General features: G+C 37.4%; 22 non-coding genes across 22 annotated transcripts; all 22 read left to right on the top strand.

The window, feature by feature from the left end:
* The first annotated feature begins 43 nt into the window (after positions 1-43).
* On the top strand, positions 44-115 carry trnac-gca (transfer RNA cysteine (anticodon GCA)). The gene has a single exon. It is a non-coding gene; the product is annotated as a tRNA-Cys (tRNA).
* A 2,044-nt stretch (positions 116-2,159) lies between these two features.
* On the top strand, positions 2,160-2,231 carry trnac-gca (transfer RNA cysteine (anticodon GCA)). Its single transcript has one exon. It is a non-coding gene; the product is annotated as a tRNA-Cys (tRNA).
* Positions 2,232-2,837: 606 nt separating this feature from the next.
* Positions 2,838-2,909, top strand: trnac-gca (transfer RNA cysteine (anticodon GCA)). The gene has a single exon. It is a non-coding gene; the product is annotated as a tRNA-Cys (tRNA).
* A 606-nt stretch (positions 2,910-3,515) lies between these two features.
* trnac-gca (transfer RNA cysteine (anticodon GCA)) lies at positions 3,516-3,587 on the top strand. The gene has a single exon. It is a non-coding gene; the product is annotated as a tRNA-Cys (tRNA).
* A 1,443-nt stretch (positions 3,588-5,030) lies between these two features.
* On the top strand, positions 5,031-5,102 carry trnac-gca (transfer RNA cysteine (anticodon GCA)). The gene has a single exon. It is a non-coding gene; the product is annotated as a tRNA-Cys (tRNA).
* Positions 5,103-5,708: 606 nt separating this feature from the next.
* On the top strand, positions 5,709-5,780 carry trnac-gca (transfer RNA cysteine (anticodon GCA)). Its single transcript has one exon. It is a non-coding gene; the product is annotated as a tRNA-Cys (tRNA).
* A 606-nt stretch (positions 5,781-6,386) lies between these two features.
* On the top strand, positions 6,387-6,458 carry trnac-gca (transfer RNA cysteine (anticodon GCA)). Its single transcript has one exon. It is a non-coding gene; the product is annotated as a tRNA-Cys (tRNA).
* A 606-nt stretch (positions 6,459-7,064) lies between these two features.
* Positions 7,065-7,136, top strand: trnac-gca (transfer RNA cysteine (anticodon GCA)). Its single transcript has one exon. It is a non-coding gene; the product is annotated as a tRNA-Cys (tRNA).
* Positions 7,137-7,742: 606 nt separating this feature from the next.
* trnac-gca (transfer RNA cysteine (anticodon GCA)) lies at positions 7,743-7,814 on the top strand. Its single transcript has one exon. It is a non-coding gene; the product is annotated as a tRNA-Cys (tRNA).
* Positions 7,815-8,420: 606 nt separating this feature from the next.
* On the top strand, positions 8,421-8,492 carry trnac-gca (transfer RNA cysteine (anticodon GCA)). Its single transcript has one exon. It is a non-coding gene; the product is annotated as a tRNA-Cys (tRNA).
* Positions 8,493-9,098: 606 nt separating this feature from the next.
* trnac-gca (transfer RNA cysteine (anticodon GCA)) lies at positions 9,099-9,170 on the top strand. Its single transcript has one exon. It is a non-coding gene; the product is annotated as a tRNA-Cys (tRNA).
* Positions 9,171-9,776: 606 nt separating this feature from the next.
* Positions 9,777-9,848, top strand: trnac-gca (transfer RNA cysteine (anticodon GCA)). Its single transcript has one exon. It is a non-coding gene; the product is annotated as a tRNA-Cys (tRNA).
* A 683-nt stretch (positions 9,849-10,531) lies between these two features.
* On the top strand, positions 10,532-10,603 carry trnac-gca (transfer RNA cysteine (anticodon GCA)). The gene has a single exon. It is a non-coding gene; the product is annotated as a tRNA-Cys (tRNA).
* A 606-nt stretch (positions 10,604-11,209) lies between these two features.
* Positions 11,210-11,281, top strand: trnac-gca (transfer RNA cysteine (anticodon GCA)). The gene has a single exon. It is a non-coding gene; the product is annotated as a tRNA-Cys (tRNA).
* A 683-nt stretch (positions 11,282-11,964) lies between these two features.
* trnac-gca (transfer RNA cysteine (anticodon GCA)) lies at positions 11,965-12,036 on the top strand. The gene has a single exon. It is a non-coding gene; the product is annotated as a tRNA-Cys (tRNA).
* A 683-nt stretch (positions 12,037-12,719) lies between these two features.
* Positions 12,720-12,791, top strand: trnac-gca (transfer RNA cysteine (anticodon GCA)). Its single transcript has one exon. It is a non-coding gene; the product is annotated as a tRNA-Cys (tRNA).
* A 607-nt stretch (positions 12,792-13,398) lies between these two features.
* On the top strand, positions 13,399-13,470 carry trnac-gca (transfer RNA cysteine (anticodon GCA)). Its single transcript has one exon. It is a non-coding gene; the product is annotated as a tRNA-Cys (tRNA).
* Positions 13,471-14,076: 606 nt separating this feature from the next.
* On the top strand, positions 14,077-14,148 carry trnac-gca (transfer RNA cysteine (anticodon GCA)). Its single transcript has one exon. It is a non-coding gene; the product is annotated as a tRNA-Cys (tRNA).
* Positions 14,149-14,754: 606 nt separating this feature from the next.
* On the top strand, positions 14,755-14,826 carry trnac-gca (transfer RNA cysteine (anticodon GCA)). Its single transcript has one exon. It is a non-coding gene; the product is annotated as a tRNA-Cys (tRNA).
* Positions 14,827-15,432: 606 nt separating this feature from the next.
* trnac-gca (transfer RNA cysteine (anticodon GCA)) lies at positions 15,433-15,504 on the top strand. The gene has a single exon. It is a non-coding gene; the product is annotated as a tRNA-Cys (tRNA).
* A 606-nt stretch (positions 15,505-16,110) lies between these two features.
* trnac-gca (transfer RNA cysteine (anticodon GCA)) lies at positions 16,111-16,182 on the top strand. The gene has a single exon. It is a non-coding gene; the product is annotated as a tRNA-Cys (tRNA).
* A 606-nt stretch (positions 16,183-16,788) lies between these two features.
* trnac-gca (transfer RNA cysteine (anticodon GCA)) lies at positions 16,789-16,860 on the top strand. Its single transcript has one exon. It is a non-coding gene; the product is annotated as a tRNA-Cys (tRNA).
* Positions 16,861-17,145: the final 285 nt, after the last annotated feature.

The raw sequence follows: 17,145 nt of genomic DNA, 5'->3' as shown, positions 1-17,145 counted from the left end.
CCTTATTCGAGAATTTTTCCGCCTTTAGATAGTTTCTAGCAGAGGGGGTATAGCTCAGTGGTAGAGCATTTGACTGCAGATCAAGAGGTCCCAGGTTCAAATCCTGGTGCCCCCTTAAAATCAAGTGCTTTCTAAGAGTATAATTAGGGTTAGAGTACACCTTTTAAAATTATGTTACTCAATCTAAAATGTCCCTAATTAGATGGTTTTTCTCTCAGTTGAACCGTTCCTAAAAGAGGTGGAAGTGCAATAGACTTCAGATCATGAGGTCTCAGGATCAAATCCTATTGTCAACTTGAAATCAAATATTTTATGGGTACGCTTTGAAAGAGAGAGTGTTCTTTATTAGGTTATGTAGATCGCCCTCTGAAATGTCCCTTATTAGACAATTTGTCAGGATCAAATCCTGGTTCCCCCTTGAATCATGTACTTTCTATGTGTATCTTGAGAGAGGGAGTGCTCCTTTTTTGGTTATGTTACTCAATCTAAAATGTCCCTCATGAGATGTTTTTTCTCTCTGTCAGACAGTTCCTAACAGAGGTGGAATTGCAATAGTCTTAGGTTCAAGAGGTCTCAGGTTCAAATCCTATAGTCAACATGAAATCAAATACTTTATGGGTATGTTTTCAAAGAGAGAGTGTTATGTATTAGGTTATGTAGATCTCCAGCTAAAATGTACCTTATTCGAGAATTTTTCCACCTTTAGATAGTTTCTAGCAGAGGGGGTACAGCTCAGTGGTAGAGCATTTGACTGCAGATCAAGAAGTCCCAGATTCAAATCCTGGTGCCCCCTTAAAATCAAGTGCTTTCTAAGAGTATAATTTGGGTTAGAGTACACCTTTTAAAATTATGTTACTCAATCTAAAATGTCCCTAATTAGATGGTTTTTCTCTCAGTTGAACCGTTCCTAAAAGAGGTGGAAGTGCAATAGACTTCAGATCAAGAGGTCTCAGGATCAAATCCTATTGTCAACTTGAAATCAAATATTTTATGGGTACGCTTTGAAAGAGAGAGTGTTCTTTATTAGGTTATGTAGATCGCCCTCTGAAATGTCCCTTATTAGACAATTTCTCAGGATCAAATCCTGGTTCCCCCTTGAATCATGTACTTTCTATGTGTATCTTGAGAGAGGGAGTGCTCCTTTTTTGGTTATGTTACTCAATCTAAAATGTCCCTCATGAGATGTTTTTTCTCTCTGTCAGACAGTTCCTAACAGAGGTGGAATTGCAATAGTCTTAGGATCAAGAGGTCTCAGGTTCAAATCCTATAGTCAACATGAAATCAAATACTTTATGGGTATGTTTTCAAAGAGAGAGTGTTATGTATTAGGTTATGTACCCACTGGATATTATAGGTGAATGCACCAATTTGTAATTCGCTCTGGATAAGAGCATCTGCTAAATGACTAAAATGTAAATGTAAATGTAGATCTCCAGCTAAAATGTACCTTATTCGAGAAGTTTTCCGCATTTAGATAGTTTCTAGCAGAGGGGGTATAGCTCAGCATTTGACTGCAGATCAAGAGGTCCCAGGTTCAAATCCTGGTGCCCCCTTAAAATCAAGTGCTTTCTAAGAGTATAATTAGGGTTAGAGTACACTTTTTAAAATTATGTTACTCAATCTAAAATGTCCCTAATTAGATGGTTTTTCTCTCAGTTGAACCGTTCCTAAAAGAGGTGGAAGTGCAATAGACTTCAGGTCATGAGGTCTCAGGATCAAATCCTATTGTCAACTTGAAATCAAATATTTTATGGGTACGCTTTGAAAGAGAGAGTGTTCTTTATTAGGTTAAGTAGATCGCCCTCTGAAATGTCCCTTATTAGACAATTTGTCAGGATCAAATCCTGGTTCCCCCTTGAATCATGTACTTTCTATGTGTATCTTGAGAGAGGGAGTGCTCCTTTTTTGGTTATGTTACTCAATCTAAAATGTCCCTCATTAGATGTTTTTTCTCTCTGTCAGACAGTTCCTAACAGAGATGGAATTGCAATAGTCTTAGGTTCAAGAGGTCTCAGGTTCAAATCCTATAGTCAACATGAAATCAAATACTTTATGGGTATGTTATCAAAGAGAGAGTGTTATGTATTAGGTTATGTAGATGTCCAGCTAAAATGTACCTTATTCGAGAAGTTTTCCGCCTTTAGATGCTTTCTAGCAGAGGGGGTATAGCTCAGTGGTAGAGCATTTGACTGCAGATCAAGAGGTCCCAGGTTCAAATCCTGGTGCCCCCTTAAAATCAAGTGCTTTCTAAGAGTATAATTAGGGTTAGAGTACACTTTTTAAAATTATGTTACTCAATCTAAAATGTCCCTAATTAGATGGTTTTTCTCTCAGTTGAACCGTTCCTAAAAGAGGTGGAAGTGCAATAGACTTCACATTGTGAGGTCTCAGGATCAAATCCTATTGTCAACTTGAAATCAAATATTTTATGGGTACGCTTTGAAAGAGAGAGTGTTCTTTATTAGGTTATGTAGATCGCCCTCTGAAATGTCCCTTATTAGACAATTTGTCAGGATCAAATCCTGGTTCCCCCTTGAATCATGTACTTTCTATGTGTATCTTGAGAGAGGGAGTGCTCCTTTTTTGGTTATGTTACTCAATCTAAAATGTCCCTCATTAGATGGTTTTTCTCTCTGTCAGACAGTTCCTAACAGAGATGGAATTGCAATAGTCTTAGGTTCAAGAGGTCTCAGGTTCAAATCCTATAGTCAACATGAAATCAAATACTTTATGGGTATGTTGTCAAAGAGAGAGTGTTATGTATTAGGTTATGTAGATCTCCAGCTAAAATGTACCTTATTCGAGAAGTTTTCCGCCTTTAGATAGTTTCTAGCAGAGGGGGTATAGCTCAGTGGTAGAGCATTTGACTGCAGATCAAGAGGTCCCAGGTTCAAATCCTGGTGCCCCCTTAAAATCAAGTGCTTTCTAAGAGTATAATTAGGGTTAGAGTACACTTTTTAAAATTATGTTACTCAATCTAAAATGTCCCTAATTAGATGGTTTTTCTCTCAGTTGAACCGTTCCTAAAAGAGGTGGAAGTGCAATAGACTTCACATCATGAGGTCTCAGGATCAAATCCTATTGTCAACTTGAAATCAAATATTTTATGGGTACGCTTTGAAAGAGAGAGTGTTCTTTATTAGGTTATGTAGATCGCCCTCTGAAATGTCCCTTATTAGACAATTTGTCAGGATCAAATCCTGGTTCCCCCTTGAATCATGTACTTTCTATGTGTATCTTGAGAGAGGGAGTGCTCCTTTTTTGGTTATGTTACTCAATCTAAAATGTCCCTCATTAGATGTTTTTTCTCTCTGTCAGACAGTTCCTAACAGAGATGGAATTGCAATAGTCTTAGGTTCAAGAGGTCTCAGGTTCAAATCCTATAGTCAACATGAAATCAAATACTTTATGGGTATGTTGTCAAAGAGAGAGTGTTATGTATTAGGTTATGTAGATCTCCAGCTATAATGTACCTTATTCGAGAAGTTTTCCGCCTTTAGATAGTTTCTAGCAGAGGGGGTATAGCTCAGTGGTAGAGCATTTGACTGCAGATCAAGAGGTCCCAGGTTCAAATCCTGGTGCCCCCTTAAAATCAAGTGCTTTCTAAGAGTATAATTAGGTTTAGAGTACACTTTTTAAAATTATGTTACTCAATCTAAAATGTCCCTAATTAGATGGTTTTTCTCTCAGTTGAACCGTTCCTAAAAGAGGTGGAAGTGCAATAGACTTCAGATCAAGAGGTCTCAGGATCAAATCCTATTCTCTACTTGAAATCAAATATTTTATGGGAACGCTTTGAAAGAGAGAATGTTCTTTATTAGGTTAAGTAGATCCTATTGTCAACTTGAAATCAAATATTTGATGGGTACGCTTTGAAAGAGAGAGTGTTCTTTATTAGGTTCTGTAGATCGCCCTCTGAAATGTCCCTTATTAGACAATTTCTCAGGATCAAATCCTGGTTCCCCCTTGAATCATGTACTTTCCATGTGTATCTTGAGAGAGGGAGTGCTCCTTTTTTGGTTATGTTACTCAATCTAAAATGTCCCTCATGAGATGTTTTTTCTCTCTGTCAGACAGTTCCTAACAGAGGTGGAATTGCAATAGTCTTAGGATCAAGAGGTCTCAGGTTCAAATCCTATAGTCAACATGAAATCAAATACTTTATGGGTATGTTTTCAAAGAGAGAGTGTTATGTATTAGGTTATGTACCCACTGGATATTATAGGTGAATGCACCAATTTGTAATTCGCTCTGGATAAGAGCATCTGCTAAATGACTAAAATCTAAATGTAAATGTAGATCTCCAGCTAAAATGTACCTTATTCGAGAAGTTTTCCGCATTTAGATAGTTTCTAGCAGAGGGGGTATAGCTCAGCATTTGACTGCAGATCAAGAGGTCCCAGGTTCAAATCCTGGTGCCCCCTTAAAATCAAGTGCTTTCTAAGAGTATAATTAGGGTTAGAGTACACTTTTTAAAATTATGTTACTCAATCTAAAATGTCCCTAATTAGATGGTTTTTCTCTCAGTTGAACCGTTCCTAAAAGAGGTGGAAGTGCAATAGACTTCACATCATGAGGTCTCAGGATCAAATCCTATTGTCAACTTGAAATCAAATATTTTATGGGTACGCTTTGAAAGAGAGAGTGTTCTTTATTAGGTTATGTAGATCGCCCTCTGAAATGTCCCTTATTAGACAATTTGTCAGGATCAAATCCTGGTTCCCCCTTGAATCATGTACTTTCTATGTGTATCTTGAGAGAGGGAGTGCTCCTTTTTTGGTTATGTTACTCAATCTAAAATGTCCCTCATTAGATGTTTTTTCTCTCTGTCAGACAGTTCCTAACAGAGATGGAATTGCAATAGTCTTAGGTTCAAGAGGTCTCAGGTTCAAATCCTATAGTCAACATGAAATCAAATACTTTATGGGTATGTTGTCAAAGAGAGAGTGTTATGTATTAGGTTATGTAGATCTCCAGCTAAAATGTACCTTATTCGAGAATTTTTCCGCCTTTAGATAGTTTCTAGCAGAGGGGGTATAGCTCAGTGGTAGAGCATTTGACTGCAGATCAAGAGGTCCCAGGTTCAAATCCTGGTGCCCCCTTAAAATCAAGTGCTTTCTAAGAGTATAATTAGGGTTAGAGTACACTTTTTAAAATTATGTTACTCAATCTAAAATGTCCCTAATTAGATGGTTTTTCTCTCAGTTGAACCGTTCCTAAAAGAGGTGGAAGTGCAATAGACTTCACATCATGAGGTCTCAGGATCAAATCCTATTGTCAACTTGAAATCAAATATTTTATGGGTACGCTTTGAAAGAGAGAGTGTTCTTTATTAGGTTATGTAGATCGCCCTCTGAAATGTCCCTTATTAGACAATTTGTCAGGATCAAATCCTGGTTCCCCCTTGAATCATGTACTTTCTATGTGTATCTTGAGAGAGGGAGTGCTCCTTTTTTGGTTATGTTACTCAATCTAAAATGTCCCTCATTAGATGTTTTTTCTCTCTGTCAGACAGTTCCTAACAGAGATGGAATTGCAATAGTCTTAGGTTCAAGAGGTCTCAGGTTCAAATCCTATAGTCAACATGAAATCAAATACTTTATGGGTATGTTGTCAAAGAGAGAGTGTTATGTATTAGGTTATGTAGATCTCCAGCTAAAATGTACCTTATTCGAGAATTTTTCCGCCTTTAGATAGTTTCTAGCAGAGGGGGTATAGCTCAGTGGTAGAGCATTTGACTGCAGATCAAGAGGTCCCAGGTTCAAATCCTGGTGCCCCCTTAAAATCAAGTGCTTTCTAAGAGTATAATTAGGGTTAGAGTACACTTTTTAAAATTATGTTACTCAATCTAAAATGTCCCTAATTAGATGGTTTTTCTCTCAGTTGAACCATTCCTAAAAGAGGTGGAAGTGCAATAGACTTCACATTGTGAGGTCTCAGGATCAAATCCTATTGTCAACTTGAAATCAAATATTTTATGGGTACGCTTTGAAAGAGAGAGTGTTCTTTATTAGGTTATGTAGATCGCCCTCTGAAATGTCCCTTATTAGACAATTTGTCAGGATCAAATCCTGGTTCCCCCTTGAATCATGTACTTTCTATGTGTATCTTGAGAGAGGGAGTGCTCCTTTTTTGGTTATGTTACTCAATCTAAAATGTCCCTCATTAGATGTTTTTTCTCTCTGTCAGACAGTTCCTAACAGAGATGGAATTGCAATAGTCTTAGGTTCAAGAGGTCTCAGGTTCAAATCCTATAGTCAACATGAAATCAAATACTTTATGGGTATGTTGTCAAAGAGAGAGTGTTATGTATTAGGTTATGTAGATCTCCAGCTAAAATGTACCTTATTCGAGAATTTTTCCGCCTTTAGATAGTTTCTAGCAGAGGGGGTATAGCTCAGTGGTAGAGCATTTGACTGCAGATCAAGAGGTCCCAGGTTCAAATCCTGGTGCCCCCTTAAAATCAAGTGCTTTCTAAGAGTATAATTAGGGTTAGAGTACACTTTTTAAAATTATGTTACTCAATCTAAAATGTCCCTAATTAGATGGTTTTTCTCTCAGTTGAACCGTTCCTAAAAGAGGTGGAAGTGCAATAGACTTCACATCATGAGGTCTCAGGATCAAATCCTATTGTCAACTTGAAATCAAATATTTTATGGGTACGCTTTGAAAGAGAGAGTGTTCTTTATTAGGTTATGTAGATCGCCCTCTGAAATGTCCCTTATTAGACAATTTGTCAGGATCAAATCCTGGTTCCCCCTTGAATCATGTACTTTCTATGTGTATCTTGAGAGAGGGAGTGCTCCTTTTTTGGTTATGTTACTCAATCTAAAATGTCCCTCATTAGATGTTTTTTCTCTCTGTCAGACAGTTCCTAACAGAGATGGAATTGCAATAGTCTTAGGTTCAAGAGGTCTCAGGTTCAAATCCTATAGTCAACATGAAATCAAATACTTTATGGGTATGTTGTCAAAGAGAGAGTGTTATGTATTAGGTTATGTAGATCTCCAGCTAAAATGTACCTTATTCGAGAATTTTTCCGCCTTTAGATAGTTTCTAGCAGAGGGGGTATAGCTCAGTGGTAGAGCATTTGACTGCAGATCAAGAGGTCCCAGGTTCAAATCCTGGTGCCCCCTTAAAATCAAGTGCTTTCTAAGAGTATAATTAGGGTTAGAGTACACTTTTTAAAATTATGTTACTCAATCTAAAATGTCCCTAATTAGATGGTTTTTCTCTCAGTTGAACCGTTCCTAAAAGAGGTGGAAGTGCAATAGACTTCAGATCATGAGGTCTCAGGATCAAATCCTATTGTCAACTTGAAATCAAATATTTTATGGGTACGCTTTGAAAGAGAGAGTGTTCTTTATTAGGTTATGTAGATCGCCCTCTGAAATGTCCCTTATTAGACAATTTGTCAGGATCAAATCCTGGTTCCCCCTTGAATCATGTACTTTCTATGTGTATCTTGAGAGAGGGAGTGCTCCTTTTTTGGTTATGTTACTCAATCTAAAATGTCCCTCATTAGATGTTTTTTCTCTCTGTCAGACAGTTCCTAACAGAGATGGAATTGCAATAGTCTTAGGTTCAAGAGGTCTCAGGTTCAAATCCTATAGTCAACATGAAATCAAATACTTTATGGGTATGTTGTCAAAGAGAGAGTGTTATGTATTAGGTTATGTAGATCTCCAGCTAAAATGTACCTTATTCGAGAATTTTTCCGCCTTTAGATAGTTTCTAGCAGAGGGGGTATAGCTCAGTGGTAGAGCATTTGACTGCAGATCAAGAGGTCCCAGGTTCAAATCCTGGTGCCCCCTTAAAATCAAGTGCTTTCTAAGAGTATAATTAGGGTTAGAGTACACTTTTTAAAATTATGTTACTCAATCTAAAATGTCCCTAATTAGATGGTTTTTCTCTCAGTTGAACCGTTCCTAAAAGAGGTGGAAGTGCAATAGACTTCACATCATGAGGTCTCAGGATCAAATCCTATTGTCAACTTGAAATCAAATATTTTATGGGTACGCTTTGAAAGAGAGAGTGTTCTTTATTAGGTTATGTAGATCGCCCTCTGAAATGTCCCTTATTAGACAATTTGTCAGGATCAAATCCTGGTTCCCCCTTGAATCATGTACTTTCTATGTGTATCTTGAGAGAGGGAGTGCTCCTTTTTTGGTTATGTTACTCAATCTAAAATGTCCCTCATTAGATGGTTTTTCTCTCTGTCAGACAGTTCCTAACAGAGATGGAATTGCAATAGTCTTAGGTTCAAGAGGTCTCAGGTTCAAATCCTATAGTCAACATGAAATCAAATACTTTATGGGTATGTTGTCAAAGAGAGAGTGTTATGTATTAGGTTATGTAGATCTCCAGCTAAAATGTACCTTATTCGAGAATTTTTCCGCCTTTAGATAGTTTCTAGCAGAGGGGGTATAGCTCAGTGGTAGAGCATTTGACTGCAGATCAAGAGGTCCCAGGTTCAAATCCTGGTGCCCCCTTAAAATCAAGTGCTTTCTAAGAGTATAATTAGGGTTAGAGTACACTTTTTAAAATTATGTTACTCAATCTAAAATGTCCCTAATTAGATGGTTTTTCTCTCAGTTGAACCGTTCCTAAAAGAGGTGGAAGTGCAATAGACTTCAGATCATGAGGTCTCAGGATCAAATCCTATTGTCAACTTGAAATCAAATATTTTATGGGTACGCTTTGAAAGAGAGAGTGTTCTTTATTAGGTTATGTAGATCGCCCTCTGAAATGTCCCTTATTAGACAATTTGTCAGGATCAAATCCTGGTTCCCCCTTGAATCATGTACTTTCTATGTGTATCTTGAGAGAGGGAGTGCTCCTTTTTTGGTTATGTTACTCAATCTAAAATGTCCCTCATTAGATGTTTTTTCTCTCTGTCAGACAGTTCCTAACAGAGATGGAATTGCAATAGTCTTAGGTTCAAGAGGTCTCAGGTTCAAATCCTATAGTCAACATGAAATCAAATACTTTATGGGTATGTTGTCAAAGAGAGAGTGTTATGTATTAGGTTATGTAGATCTCCAGCTAAAATGTACCTTATTCGAGAATTTTTCCGCCTTTAGATAGTTTCTAGCAGAGGGGGTATAGCTCAGTGGTAGAGCATTTGACTGCAGATCAAGAGGTCCCAGGTTCAAATCCTGGTGCCCCCTTAAAATCAAGTGCTTTCTAAGAGTATAATTAGGGTTAGAGTACACTTTTTAAAATTATGTTACTCAATCTAAAATGTCCCTAATTAGATGGTTTTTCTCTCAGTTGAACCGTTCCTAAAAGAGGTGGAAGTGCAATAGACTTCACATCATGAGGTCTCAGGATCAAATCCTATTGTCAACTTGAAATCAAATATTTTATGGGTACGCTTTGAAAGAGAGAGTGTTCTTTATTAGGTTATGTAGATCGCCCTCTGAAATGTCCCTTATTAGACAATTTGTCAGGATCAAATCCTGGTTCCCCCTTGAATCATGTACTTTCTATGTGTATCTTGAGAGAGGGAGTGCTCCTTTTTTGGTTATGTTACTCAATCTAAAATGTCCCTCATTAGATGTTTTTTCTCTCTGTCAGACAGTTCCTAACAGAGGTGGAATTGCAATAGTCTTAGGATCAAGAGGTCTCAGGTTCAAATCCTATAGTCAACATGAAATCAAATACTTTATGGGTATGTTTTCAAAGAGAGAGTGTTATGTATTAGGTTATGTAGATCTCCAGCTAAAATGTACCTTATTCGAGAATTTTTCCGCCTTTAGATAGTTTCTAGCAGAGGGGGTATAGCTCAGTGGTAGAGCATTTGACTGCAGATCAAGAAGTCCCAGGTTCAAATCCTGGTGCCCCCTTAAAATCAAGTGCTTTCTAAGAGTATAATTTGGGTTAGAGTACACCTTTTAAAATTATGTTACTCAATCTAAAATGTCCCTAATTAGATGGTTTTTCTCTCAGTTGAACCGTTCCTAAAAGAGGTGGAAGTGCAATAGACTTCAGATCAAGAGGTCTCAGGATCAAATCCTATTGTCTACTTGAAATCAAATATTTTATGGGAACGCTTTGAAAGAGAGAATGTTCTTTATTAGGTTAAGTAGATCCTATTGTCAACTTGAAATCAAATATTTTATGGGTACGCTTTGAAAGAGAGAGTGTTCTTTATTAGGTTATGTAGATCGCCCTCTGAAATGTCCCTTATTAGACAATTTGTCAGGATCAAATCCTGGTTCCCCCTTGAATCATGTACTTTCTATGTGTATCTTGAGAGAGGGAGTGCTCCTTTTTTGGTTATGTTACTCAATCTAAAATGTCCCTCATTAGATGTTTTTTCTCTCTGTCAGACAGTTCCTAACAGAGATGGAATTGCAATAGTCTTAGGTTCAAGAGGTCTCAGGTTCAAATCCTATAGTCAACATGAAATCAAATACTTTATGGGTATGTTGTCAAAGAGAGAGTGTTATGTATTAGGTTATGTAGATCTCCAGCTAAAATGTACCTTATTCGAGAATTTTTCCGCCTTTAGATAGTTTCTAGCAGAGGGGGTATAGCTCAGTGGTAGAGCATTTGACTGCAGATCAAGAGGTCCCAGGTTCAAATCCTGGTGCCCCCTTAAAATCAAGTGCTTTCTAAGAGTATAATTAGGGTTAGAGTACACTTTTTAAAATTATGTTACTCAATCTAAAATGTCCCTAATTAGATGGTTTTTCTCTCAGTTGAACCGTTCCTAAAAGAGGTGGAAGTGCAATAGACTTCAGATCATGAGGTCTCAGGATCAAATCCTATTGTCAACTTGAAATCAAATATTTTATGGGTACGCTTTGAAAGAGAGAGTGTTCTTTATTAGGTTATGTAGATCGCCCTCTGAAATGTCCCTTATTAGACAATTTGTCAGGATCAAATCCTGGTTCCCCCTTGAATCATGTACTTTCTATGTGTATCTTGAGAGAGGGAGTGCTCCTTTTTTGGTTATGTTACTCAATCTAAAATGTCCCTCATTAGATGTTTTTTCTCTCTGTCAGACAGTTCCTAACAGAGGTGGAATTGCAATAGTCTTAGGATCAAGAGGTCTCAGGTTCAAATCCTATAGTCAACATGAAATCAAATACTTTATGGGTATGTTTTCAAAGAGAGAGTGTTATGTATTAGGTTATGTAGATCTCCAGCTAAAATGTACCTTATTCGAGAATTTTTCCGCCTTTAGATAGTTTCTAGCAGAGGGGGTATAGCTCAGTGGTAGAGCATTTGACTGCAGATCAAGAAGTCCCAGGTTCAAATCCTGGTGCCCCCTTAAAATCAAGTGCTTTCTAAGAGTATAATTTGGGTTAGAGTACACCTTTTAAAATTATGTTACTCAATCTAAAATGTCCCTAATTAGATGGTTTTTCTCTCAGTTGAACCGTTCCTAAAAGAGGTGGAAGTGCAATAGACTTCAGATCAAGAGGTCTCAGGATCAAATCCTATTGTCTACTTGAAATCAAATATTTTATGGGAACGCTTTGAAAGAGAGAATGTTCTTTATTAGGTTAAGTAGATCCTATTGTCAACTTGAAATCAAATATTTTATGGGTACGCTTTGAAGGAGAGAGTGTTCTTTATTAGGTTATGTAGATCGCCCTCTGAAATGTCCCTTATTAGACAATTTGTCAGGATCAAATCCTGGTTCCCCCTTGAATCATGTACTTTCTATGTGTATCTTGAGAGAGGGAGTGCTCCTTTTTTGGTTATGTTACTCAATCTAAAATGTCCCTCATGAGATGTTTTTTCTCTCTGTCAGACAGTTCCTAACAGAGGTGGAATTGCAATAGTCTTAGGATCAAGAGGTCTCAGGTTCAAATCCTATAGTCAACATGAAATCAAATACTTTATGGGTATGTTTTCAAAGAGAGAGTGTTATGTATTAGGTTATGTAGATCTCCAGCTAAAATGTACCTTATTCGGGAATTTTTCCGCCTTTAGATAGTTTCTAGCAGAGGGGGTATAGCTCAGTGGTAGAGCATTTGACTGCAGATCAAGAAGTCCCAGGTTCAAATCCTGGTGCCCCCTTAAAATCAAGTGCTTTCTAAGAGTATAATTTGGGTTAGAGTACACCTTTTAAAATTATGTTACTCAATCTAAAATGTCCCTAATTAGATGGTTTTTCTCTCAGTTGAACCGTTCCTAAAAGAGGTGGAAGTGCAATAGACTTCAGATCAAGAGGTCTCAGGATCAAATCCTATTGTCTACTTAAAATCAAATATTTTATGGGAACGCTTTGAAAGAGAGAATGTTCTTTATTAGGTTAAGTAGATCCTATTGTCAACTTGAAATCAAATATTTTATGGGTACGCTTTGAAAGAGAGAGTGTTCTTTATTAGGTTATGTAGATCGCCCTCTGAAATGTCCCTTATTAGACAATTTGTCAGGATCAAATCCTGGTTCCCCCTTGAATCATGTACTTTCTATGTGTATCTTGAGAGAGGGAGTGCTCCTTTTTTGGTTATGTTACTCAATCTAAAATGTCCCTCATGAGATGTTTTTTCTCTCTGTCAGACAGTTCCTAACAGAGGTGGAATTGCAATAGTCTTAGGATCAAGAGGTCTCAGGTTCAAATCCTATAGTCAACATGAAATCAAATACTTTATGGGTATGTTTTCAAAGAGAGAGTGTTATGTATTAGGTTATGTAGATCTCCAGCTAAAATGTACCTTATTCGAGAATTTTTCCGCCTTTAGATAGTTTCTAGCAGAGGGGGTATAGCTCAGTGGTAGAGCATTTGACTGCAGATCAAGAGGTCCCAGGTTCAAATCCTGGTGCCCCCTTAAAATCAAGTGCTTTCTAAGAGTATAATTGGGGTTAGAGTACACCTTTTAAAATTATGTTACTCAATCTAAAATGTCCCTAATTAGATGGTTTTTCTCTCAGTTGAACCGTTCCTAAAAGAGGTGGAAGTGCAATAGACTTCAGATCATAGAGGTCTCAGGATCAAATCCTATTGTCAACTTGAAATCAAATATTTTATGGGTACGCTTTGAAAGAGAGAGTGTTCTTTATTAGGTTATGTAGATCGCCCTCTGAAATGTCCCTTATTAGACAATTTGTCAGGATCAAATCCTGGTTCCCCCTTGAATCATGTACTTTCTATGTGTATCTTGAGAGAGGGAGTGCTCCTTTTTTGGTTATGTTACTCAATCTAAAATGTCCCTCATGAGATGTTTTTTCTCTCTGTCAGACAGTTCCTAACAGAGGTGGAATTGCAATAGTCTTAGGATCAAGAGGTCTCAGGTTCAAATCCTATAGTCAACATGAAATCAAATACTTTATGGGTATGTTTTCAAAGAGAGAGTGTTATGTATTAGGTTATGTAGATCTCCAGCTAAAATGTACCTTATTAGAGAATTTTTCCGCCTTTAGATAGTTTCTAGCAGAGGGGGTATAGCTCAGTGGTAGAGCATTTGACTGCAGATCAAGAGGTCCCAGGTTCAAATCCTGGTGCCCCCTTAAAATCAAGTGCTTTCTAAGAGTATAATTGGGGTTAGAGTACACCTTTTAAAATTATGTTACTCAATCTAAAATGTCCCTAATTAGATGGTTTTTCTCTCAGTTGAACCGTTCCTAAAAGAGGTGGAAGTGCAATAGACTTCAGATCATGAGGTCTCAGGATCAAATCCTATTGTCAACTTGAAATCAAATATTTTATGGGTACGCTTTGAAAGAGAGAGTGTTCTTTATTAGGTTATGTAGATCGCCCTCTGAAATGTCCCTTATTAGACAATTTGTCAGGATCAAATCCTGGTTCCCCCTTGAATCATGTACTTTCTATGTGTATCTTGAGAGAGGGAGTGCTCCTTTTTTGGTTATGTTACTCAATCTAAAATGTCCCTCATTAGATGTTTTTTCTCTCTGTCAGACAGTTCCTAACAGAGGTGGAATTGCAATAGTCTTAGGATCAAGAGGTCTCAGGTTCAAATCCTATAGTCAACATGAAATCAAATACTTTATGGGTATGTTTTCAAAGAGAGAGTGTTATGTATTAGGTTATGTAGATCTCCAGCTAAAATGTACCTTATTCGAGAATTTTTCCGCCTTTAGATAGTTTCTAGCAGAGGGGGTATAGCTCAGTGGTAGAGCATTTGACTGCAGATCAAGAGGTCCCAGGTTCAAATCCTGGTGCCCCCTTAAAATCAAGTGCTTTCTAAGAGTATAATTGGGGTTAGAGTACACCTTTTAAAATTATGTTACTCAATCTAAAATGTCCCTAATTAGATGGTTTTTCTCTCAGTTGAACCGTTCCTAAAAGAGGTGGAAGTGCAATAGACTTCAGATCATGAGGTCTCAGGATCAAATCCTATTGTCAACTTGAAATCAAATATTTTATGGGTACGCTTTGAAAGAGAGAGTGTTCTTTATTAGGTTATGTAGATCGCCCTCTGAAATGTCCCTTATTAGACAATTTGTCAGGATCAAATCCTGGTTCCCTCTTGAATCATGTACTTTCTATGTGTATCTTGAGAGAGGGAGTGCTCCTTTTTTGGTTATGTTACTCAATCTAAAATGTCCCTCATTAGATGTTTTTTCTCTCTGTCAGACAGTTCCTAACAGAGATGGAATTGCAATAGTCTTAGGTTCAAGAGGTCTCAGGTTCAAATCCTATAGTCAACATGAAATCAAATACTTTATGGGTATGTTGTCAAAGAGAGAGTGTTATGTATTAGGTTATGTAGATCTCCAGCTAAAATGTACCTTATTCGAGAATTTTTCCACCTTTAGATAGTTTCTAGCAGAGGGGGTATAGCTCAGTGGTAGAGCATTTGACTGCAGATCAAGAAGTCCCAGGTTCAAATCCTGGTGCCCCCTTAAAATCAAGTGCTTTCTAAGAGTATAATTAGGGTTAGAGTACATCTTTTAAAATTATGTTACTCAATCAAAAATGTCCCTAATTAGATGGTTTTTCTCTCAGTTGAACCGTTCCTAAAAGAGGTGGAAGTGCAATAGACTTCAGATCATGAGGTCTCAGGATCAAATCCTATTGTCAACTTGAAATCAAATATTTTATGGGTACGCTTTGAAAGAGAGAGTGTTCTTTATTAGGTTATGTAGATCGCCCTCTGAAATGTCCCTTATTAGACAATTTGTCAGGATCAAATCCTGGTTCCCCCTTGAATCATGTACTTTCTATGTGTATCTTGAGAGAGCGAGTGCTCCTTTTTTGGTTATGTTACTCAATCTAAAATGTCCCTCATTAGATGTTTTTTCTCTCTGTCAGACAGTTCCTAACAGAGATGGAATTGCAATAGTCTTAGGTTCAAGAGGTCTCAGGTTCAAATCCTATAGTCAACATGAAATCAAATACTTTATGGGTATGTTGTCAAAGAGAGAGTGTTATGTATTAGGTTATGTAGATCTCCAGCTAAAATGTACCTTATTCGGGAATTTTTCCACCTTTAGATAGTTTCTAGCAGAGGGGGTGTAGCTCAGTGGTAGAGCATTTGACTGCAGATCAAGAGGTCGCAGGTTCAAATCCTGGTGCCCCCTTAAAATCAAGTGCTTTCTAAGAGTATAATTAGGGTTAGAGTACATCTTTTAAAATTATGTTACTCAATCAAAAATGTCCCTAATTAGATGGTTTTTCTCTCAGTTGAACCGTTCCTAAAAGAGGTGGAAGTGCAATAGACTTCAGATCATGAGGTCTCAGGATCAAATCCTATTGTCAACTTGAAATCAAATATTTTATGGGTACGCTTTGAAAGAGAGAGTGTTCTTTATTAGGTTATGTAGATCGCCCTCTGAAATGTCCCTTATTAGACAATTTGTCAGGATCAAATCCTGGTTCCCCCTTGAATCATGTACTTTCTATGTGTATCTTGAGAGAGGGAGTGCTCCTTTTTTGGTTATGTTACTCAATCTAAAATGTCCCTCATTAGATGTTTTTTCTCTCTGTCAGACAGTTCCTAACAGAGATGGAATTGCAATAGTCTTAGGTTCAAGAGGTCTCAGGTTCAAATCCTATAGTCAACATGAAATCAAATACTTTATGGGTATGTTGTCAAAGAGAGAGTGTTATGTATTAGGTTATGTAGATCTCCAGCTAAAATGTACCTTATTCGAGAATTTTTCCGCCTTTAGATAGTTTCTAGCAGAGGGGGTATAGCTCAGTGGTAGAGCATTTGACTGCAGATCAAGAGGTCCCAGGTTCAAATCCTGGTGCCCCCTTAAAATCAAGTGCTTTCTAAGAGTATAATTAGGGTTAGAGTACACCTTTTAAAATTATGTTACTCAATCTAAAATGTCCCTAATTAGATGGTTTTTCTCTCAGTTGAACCGTTCCTAAAAGAGGTGGAAGTGCAATAGACTTCACATCATGAGGTCTCAGGATCAAATCCTATTGTCAACTTGAAATCAAATATTTTATGGGTACGCTTTGAAAGAGAGAGTGTTCTTTATTAGGTTATGTAGATCGCCCTCTGAAATGTCCCTTATTAGACAATTTGTCAGGATCAAATCCTGGTTCCCCCTTGAATCATGTACTTTCTATGTGTATCTTGAGAGAGGGAGTGCTCCTTTTTTGGTTATGTTACTCAATCTAAAATGTCCCTCATTAGATGTTTTTTCTCTCTGTCAGACAGTTCCTAACAGAGATGGAATTGCAATAGTCTTAGGTTCAAGAGGTCTCAGGTTCAAATCCTATAGTCAACATGAAATCAAATACTTTATGGGTATGTTGTCAAAGAGAGAGTGTTATGTATTAGGTTATGTAGATCTCCAGCTAAAATGTACCTTATTCGAGAATTTTTCCACCTTTAGATAGTTTCTAGCAGAGGGGGTATAGCTCAGTGGTAGAGCATTTGACTGCAGATCAAGAAGTCTCAGGTTCAAATCCTGGTGCCCCCTTAAAATCAAGTGCTTTCTAAGAGTATAATTAGGGTTAGAGTACATCTTTTAAAATTATGTTACTCAATCAAAAATGTCCCTAATTAGATGGTTTTTCTCTCAGTTGAACCGTTCCTAAAAGAGGTGGAAGTGCAATAGACTTCAGATCATGAGGTCTCAGGATCAAATCCTATTGTCAACTTGAAATCAAATATTTTATGGGTACGCTTTGAAAGAGAGAGTGTTCTTTATTAGGTTATGTAGATCGCCCTCTGAAATGTCCCTTATTAGACAATTTGTCAGGAT

The sequence above is a fragment of the Salmo salar genome, chromosome 09, assembly GCF_965601325.2.
Source record: "Salmo salar chromosome 09, fSalSal1, whole genome shotgun sequence".
Taxonomy (NCBI): Eukaryota; Metazoa; Chordata; class Actinopteri; order Salmoniformes; family Salmonidae; genus Salmo; species Salmo salar.
The sequence above is the reverse complement of the archived record's forward strand: the minus strand, read 5'-3'. Positions and strand labels throughout refer to the sequence as shown.